Raw genomic sequence first — 8281 nt, 5'->3', positions numbered from 1 at the left:
TATGTATGTATGTATAGTTGACCGTAAAAATTGATATATAGGGAGATGGTCAGGGTTGCGGTCAAAAGAGAAATAAAAATAGTTTACAACTATTTATTTTCCAACGTTTCGCCCCACTTTGCCTATGACTGACCATCTCCCTATATATAATATATATAAGTTATTTACACATTGGATTAATGATTAAATCAATTGCTTACTATATCTAATGTGTTTATAGAAGTAAATAACGTTGTATAATAAAAATATATGGTAAAAAAAAAAAAATAGAACTTTAACACGGCTCAGCCAATCCACACGAAACTTGGAAGTGTTAGTTAGTTTTGAAAGGGCGTTTAAAAGCCTAGTCATCAACGCCCATTGGTTGTTGGTTTTGGTTTTGGTATGGCCTAGTTGTTAAAATAAGGCAAGATAAATAAATAATTATAATAATTAAAGGCTGATTATTAAGTTAGTCTTATACATTTATTTAATGACTCTTTCTATTACGGATTCGTCATTTCTTAACGCCTTAATTGGTTCAGAGTTAATTTGTAGTGATTAAATACTTCAAAAATGTGTTTGACGGTCAGATTACAATGACATTTCGAACATTTTGTAGGGGCCTCTCCTGTTATGAGGTGGATGTGTGTCATTTGGGAAACTTAGAAAAGTTTTAGGGCTCTATAAAACTGCACTATAGGGAACAAAGCAGACATAATTAAAAAAAATAGACTCGTAGATATAAAATTAAACGTTTGAAATATTTTTCTTTATCTGAAACTAATATATCGTCCTTATAATGACATTGAATCCAAAAATTCTAAAAAATGTAATATAAGTTAAAATAACAGACATTAATCTTTAGAACGGTTCTATTAAGTTTGGAATTGGATGAAATGAAGGAAAGATACGAACGATCATATGAACACCAGGGAAAAAATCCTACAAATAATTTTTTTAAATTTATTTATTGCTTTTTACAACAATAATGCATTTAGTAAAGTTGATCTCAGTTTATATGGAGTGTTACAGGCGTGTAGAGAAACTACCAATTGGTAGCACTCTAATGACGATTTACATTAGCAGGTCTCGTGGTCAACCTCTTTTCAGGCCCCTCGGAGGATTGTCAGGAATGGAAGAGGAAGAAGGTGCAAGATTAGAAACTAGTGGATTTGGGTGGTGAGGGAGTTTGCAATGGAAGGAATGATATCTGATTCAGGTTAGAACTGCTACATATGGAACATTAAAGTCTTTATGTATGATTTTATTTGTGACAAAGTAAGGAGCATTGAGGATTTTACGAAGGATTTTGGATTGTAAGGATTGAATACGAGAGGAATTCGAAGGTTTAGTGGAGCCCCAAAGCTCAACTCCGTATGTCAGATTGACCATTTTACAGTCATGTAGATCAGTCTTTTGTAATGAATTTGAAGTTTAAACCGTTTGTCCATTAAGTGCTATAATAGTTGAAATCGACGTGCAGTTGTCTGTACTTTCAGTCTTGTGTGAGGATTCCAGGTTAGTCGTTTGTCCAGATAATAAATAAATAAATTCAGCTCAAAAATTTGTAATTTTTAATTTCTTCGAAAAATGATATTTAAAGATTTCAGACGATGCTATGGAAGAATATGATTTACTTTCTTATACTATTTTAAAAAAAAATTTACTGAAATCCTCATTTTAAATTTTAAATGAATAATAACTCGTTTAATGGAATCAGTAATACACTTTTCTTATACTTCTGATAGAGGCAGATCTATTGGCATATAATAAAAATGTATATTTTCTGAGCTACGTATTAAAAATCCTTAAATTTGTTAAAAACTTTATTTTTACCGGGAAAATCGGAATTCTCTATATTCTTCCTGGGAAAATACTCAATATTCATCAAGAAGGCCCATTACAATCGGATGAAAGGTATGGCAGTGCATAAAATACGACTCAAATAAATATCGATTTGAATTTATTAGATATATACAGTAGGCCCTCGACTTACGCACATAATTGGTTCTTGAAAGTGTGTGCAACACGTTGAATGTTCGAAAGTAGAGGGATGTAAAAAAATATGCAACAAAAACTTGATTTAAAGTATTTATCTATCAATATGTATATATAATGATCTTAAAGAGGCGTGTTAAGTCCTTTTGGATGTTTCCCTTATAAATTTGTCAAGTTAGTTGAATAGCAAGATTTTTTATTTATTTATTTTTTTTGGCATTGTCTATGTAAAAACTAATAATGCTTTAAATTGTGAATTATAGTTTAAATAAATAAAATTTTATCTATTTTAGTCTCAAAGAATTTTTTAAAGTCCGACGTTTCGTCCCATTCGGCCATCTTTAAGGACAATCTTTATACGATTTTAGAACCAAATAAATTAAAAAACAACTTCATGCAGCCTATTCTGCCCAGTTCACAAATTACCCTAATTAGTCAATTGTTCATATTAAATTAAAAATTTAAAAATATTTACCATAGTCAACCTTCTTTATGAAAATAAATAGAAAATCATGCATAAAGTTGCTTTTAAATGATTTGGTTCCAAAATTGTATTAAGATTGTCCTTGAGGATTGACTGAAACGTCGGACTTATAAAGGAATAAAAAATTTTTTGGGACTAAAATGGATAAAATTTTATTTATTTATAAAATATTACCCAATTTTAAGAAATTGTTAAGATTACAAATATTGTGAATTATTATTTTTACAATAATTCTTTATTTTTCCCTTTCAATGCTCTGGCATTTTCTGCTTGCTAAACTAACAATGGCTTCAATTTTAAATAAGCAGCTAAGTTTCCACCAAGAAGTAATGTCAATAGATTTTTAGAAGTTTTCTGTCCAGGAGCAACTGATTCTCCCTTCGACAAAAATGTACGATAAGGCAATTTTTCCAAAATTCTCATCTACATTGAATAATTGACTAGGAGAATATTTTCGATCTTCAATAATTTGGAAATAAATTCTTTTGCAGCATTTTTATCTTCATCGGCCGATTCTCCAGTGAATTTAATATTATGTAAAGAATATCTCAGTTTAAATTTGTCAAACTAGCCATTCCTTGCTTGAAATACCGTGTTAGAATCATCGTTTAATCTATTCTTCCAATCTTCATGAAAACTCATAGCCTTAGCTTGTATAATTGAAAAATACAGATTTTGATGTTGATCATCAATATGTGATGACAAAAATCTTCCCACTTCATCCATCACTATGCCGTGTCATTTGGAATCTTTTTTGAGGTATAAACTTTTTCTCTCCGCCATTAGATTTAAAATTTGATTTCCAGTTCGTATGTTAATTCCTAAATCGAAACGAAGGTGGCTTGAAGATATCTATTTGAAATTACAAGATTCCCATCAATTAAAATTTGAATGTACAGTATTGAAAAGTGATTTTCGATCTGAACACTCTAAGTGAACGAGACTACTGATACAGACACTCCACAGGAGGTTTATTGCTATTGAACAATTGTCATCAATAAATTAGATTGTGTTAGGATGGTAGTATCCGATTTATTTTTAGCATTATTTCCGTTTTAGGGGCGATAGTGGTATCACGATCTAGATAACACCGTGCCAACGAAGCTAGAATACAGAAAAGGGTTCCCTTATCAGAGAATGCACTTACGAGTAGGGCTTAATGTTTACGACCCGACTCTAACCCAGGCCCTTTCAAACCTAGGATCAACTTCTGCACTGATTCAGTTCCACATTTAAAGAAAGAGAGCAACTATTTAACGTGACAAGTAACAAATTAATTATTTAAATAAAGTAAGTCGTATCCATTTTAATTTCAAACACTATTAATATTTTTAATTTCCTATGTTTCGGCCAGTCTGGCCATCGTCAAGGAAAATCTTAACTATACATTAACACCTCGTATCCAACTATTGAAATATTTGCTAGCTATTCTGCCCGAGTATAATCATTTTTTTCATATCTGCATTGAAATTGGTCATTTATCCAGATGCAGTCCAAGATAGTGGTAAAAGTAAAGGTGATTTGTTGGGATTTATTTTTATCCTCCAATTTCGGCACCATTCTTCAGTGGCTGGGTTTGAGAGTTTGGGATGCAATAAAAGGGTTATTATTAACAGCTAGCAAACATGTTTCATAGGCATACGTGGTAAGGATAGTGGATATTACTAACTTAAGGGACACACGTGGACTGAGAATAAAGGGATGAATAGGAACCATTGTGGTTTACTCTGGATAATCTATCAGTGAGAAAGGGACGGATTATGAGAAAGTATGTGGGAGGTAGGAATTTACGGAGTTTGTAAAGCAGTCCCGGGTGGCGCAAATTAAATAACACAAAAATCAGTGAACACTAAAATGAATTTATTCTAACATATTTACAAGAACTACATGTTACTTTCACTGTTACAGAGTGTCTCTCTTCTTCTTCTTGCTTAGCTATCTAGTGCTAGGAAAAATATATATGTACCCTTGAGAAGAGGGGGTAGGAAGAATAATGAAATAGGAGAAGGGGTTTGGACCAATCAGATAATTTAGGAAATTAGGCGGAGCCTAGAGAGCCTATGAAATTAGAAATAAATATCTGGGAGGGGGGGAAAGGCTTGACTAGAAATGGGGTGGCCAGGCTTCCAAGAAATTGGGAGTAAGGTACCATGACCTAAGGACTCGTGGGAACTGACTTACATGTGTTAAACATAAAATAGTTAGACTGATGCAAGTCCATTGTGAGATGACAGCTTGTACCTGCCTAAGTGTCAACCCTTGCTTTTTTACATTGATATAGAATACTAAGGAAAGGTCACTTCCTTTATGGTCAGTGTCTATCGAAATGTGCCAGATGTCTATAGTTTATACTATATAGTTTATAATGATAGTCTGTTTATAATAATAGCTGTTAAATACTCTAGCGTTCGTTAACTCGCAGTAGATTCCGCCCTCCAAAGAAGACAACGTCTACCACACAATGACAATGCTGGATAGTGGAGTGGGATGTTCGGAATCCAAACTGCTGATCTGTAATAATTTTAGTCAAATGAACATGTTTTATCAACTTTTATTATAATAGTGTAAGATAAATTGTAATTAAAACTTTAATAATAAATGAAAAAGTGACAACATATGTTAATTTGACTAAAATTATTAGACCTGGGTCGAATAGTGTGCAAAATAATTTAATAGTTGGGTGTGAAGCCAAGTTTATAGCCAAGATTGTTCTTGAGAATGGCCTGAATTAAAAATATTAATAAAGAGTTAGAGATAAAATTTATTTTATTAAAACAATAAACCAGTCTTAAATAAGTGATAAGATTATATATAAATTTTAGAACCAATAAAAGTTCTTGTGTACGGTTTTTAAGTCGTTTTTTGTTTTTTATTTTAATCAATTTTTCTCTTACAAAATTCCGAGCTGTTGTTAAGAGAAACAAAAAGTAGTTTTATTGCCTTGTATTAAATGCGAACGTTTCGACCTTCACTGCAGGATTTAATCAAGGCTAAAATATGTATTACCAAACAAATCTATTTCTTCTTCTTTTTTTATCAGTTCATCGTTCATTACTATGTTGGTAAATATATCTTTCAGTTCTATATTATTTTTTAAATATGTTTTATGTTAGTTTATTTACATAAATATCATTTTTACCTCTACGTTTATATCTGTCTCTTTTATACTATTACATCTGCTTTCCAACCCAGTATTATTTTTGTTAGCCACGAAGAAGACCTGCAGTTAGGGGTCGAAACGTTCACTATTAATAAATAATTGAAAACTATAATTTTTGACCGCCAACCCCGGCCATTTCCTAATTAGCATATGCTTAATTATATATATACATGATAACATGTGGTAAACCCAAACTAAACCCAATGGTTTGGGATTAATTACATGTCTAAAAATTTGTTTTTGTCCTCCTGGTAAACATGTACTCTCATTTAATAAATTAAATATTTTTTTATAAGATTTGACCTGTACATGTTAAATTAAAATCTATTTGAGTTTGTAATGAGACAATTCTACGATATTATGTCAATATACATTATTTGTTGTTATATTTAGACATATTCTGTATAAGTGGTTCCACTGATTTGATCTGAACATATATACATATTGGATTTGAATTCGTCAAATGTCACTTCGTTATGATTGATTTGTCAAACTCGATTATCTTAATAACTATTTTATCTAGGGTTAATTAATTAATTAAGCCACCATTTTCATTGGATCACTCTCACTGAAAGCGGCATTAGGTTTGGATCTGAGAAAAGCTTTAAATTGTAGCGAAAAACTTTATTTAAAAGTAACTATTTTCTTTTGGCGCCCAAACATTTGTTTTGTATAAAAAAACTAGTCGAATTCGTAGAAGTTAGAAGTTGAAATACTTCTTTTAATTCAAAAATGAACCTCCTCATTATTAGAACAGAAAGGATATTGAGATGAAAATTTGAGTGTTCAGAGCATTTCCTCTGAATTAGCAGTTTTTCAAATTTTCATTCTTCAAAGTTCAATTTTTCCCGTTCTGCTTTTTCGACATTTTTCCACGTGCTCCTCTGCTGGCCAAAACTCGGACTAACCTAAGATTTAATCAATCTAGAGGTTTCAATGGAGGGTTGGATGATTTCAAATCTTAAAACTGAAGTTATGATGAAGGTTAATAGTAGAATCAATAAACTAATAAGTGACTTTAGCTTGTTCTAAATTTTGAAAAAATGTATTTTAAAAACATATGTTACTTTATTATATTTTTTTAATTGTTTGTTTAATGTTTACTAAAAGTTTTGTGAAAACTAGCTTTCCTTTATTTTTCTCATAAAAAAAAATTATTATTTGCATGATTGTTGAGTTGCAATCGTTTCAACTTCATTGGAGTTCCTTAAAAAAAATATCGAATTCAAAATTTAAAAACTACCCTATTCTCTCAGATTGGCCTTTTTGTATTTTTTATCCTATACTTTCTTCTGGAAATAAATGAAGATTGGTCGTGTGATTTTTTCTACACCGCATCGGATCAAAAATTGAACAGCTATAAATTAAACTTATAATTTTATTTTCTTCTAGAATTCATATATCTATATATAAAATATATCTTTCCTATAATGAATTCCCGAGCTAGTTGCACTGATGAACTGGAGAAGGGTACAAAATCTACTGTATTAACACCATAAACTTCATAATCCATAACTAAGAAATATATATTTTCAATATGAAATTCTCGAGCCCCTGGAAAATATGGGGTCGGAAAGGTTGGTAAATATCGGTTGGAACATTGTATATCTAGTTTGAGCTGAGGGACTATCACTCCACATGTTTTACCTATATCATTTCCTAAAGCTATTTAGATATCGTGTGTTCATTCTCACCTCAATTTTTTCGGGGATAGAATGGACATATTTCAAAAACGTTTTCTATGGCTAAGTTTTCATGATTTAAATTAGAAATTGATGTGTTTTTAATCGTGGACAAATCTAACGCTGGAATCTTGTAGAACAGCCTGTTTAGAAATCGAGTCTTCCTCTTTCACTTAATTATATTTTCCAATTATATTAACTCAGTAATAATGAGACGATATCTTAAATATCCAACAATTGGTAAATTGGTGATTAATTAAGCCCCCATTTCCATGGGATTTAAATTATACCAAAAAACTTTATTTAAAAGTAATTATTTTCTTTTGGCGCCCAAACATTTGTTTTATGCAAAAAAAAACTAGTTAAATTCGCTAATATTTCATGGCTCTTTTATTTTATATCAGAGCACGATTTTCCTAACTCCAAGATTTTATAGAAGGCATCTGCAAAGGATATTGAGATGAAATTTTCACAAAAATTACAAAACTCAGGCCTATTGTGAAGCTAACACATACAAACAATTATTTTTATTATAAATATTGTTATGTTTCTACTGTGACAGCCTAACTGTCCATTTTCAATGTAGTTTTTTCCCACTGTCCAGTAATTTCTAACATAGCAGGAAGAGTTAATAGAGGTAATCAAGCTATCATCTAACCATAACAGGATAGTCATTTTTTCACACAGGTTTTCATTGTGGTACTGCAACGAAATAAAAGTCAACCCATCCAGAACGGATTAGAAACGGTGACACTGCTGTAAAGAGGTTGCTAAGGCGACGCACCAACTTCCTTGGCTACAAATGATTCTTTTTCAGAGTACTGGCTGTAAGGTTTTATTTTTTTACCTTCTATCCTCATTTGTTTTTCCGAGGATTAAGGTAGCCCATGGGAATCGAAACCATCTTCGATATTCGGAAAAAAACCCAAAAAAAAAACCTATTGGCACTGTCTTACAGTACAACTTTTTTTTACT

The sequence above is a fragment of the Halyomorpha halys genome, unplaced genomic scaffold (genome assembly GCF_000696795.3).
Source record: "Halyomorpha halys isolate HHAL.00 unplaced genomic scaffold, Hhal_1.1 Scaffold230.1, whole genome shotgun sequence".
Lineage (NCBI taxonomy): Eukaryota > Metazoa > Arthropoda > Insecta > Hemiptera > Pentatomidae > Halyomorpha > Halyomorpha halys.
The sequence above is the reverse complement of the archived record's forward strand: the minus strand, read 5'-3'. Positions refer to the sequence as shown.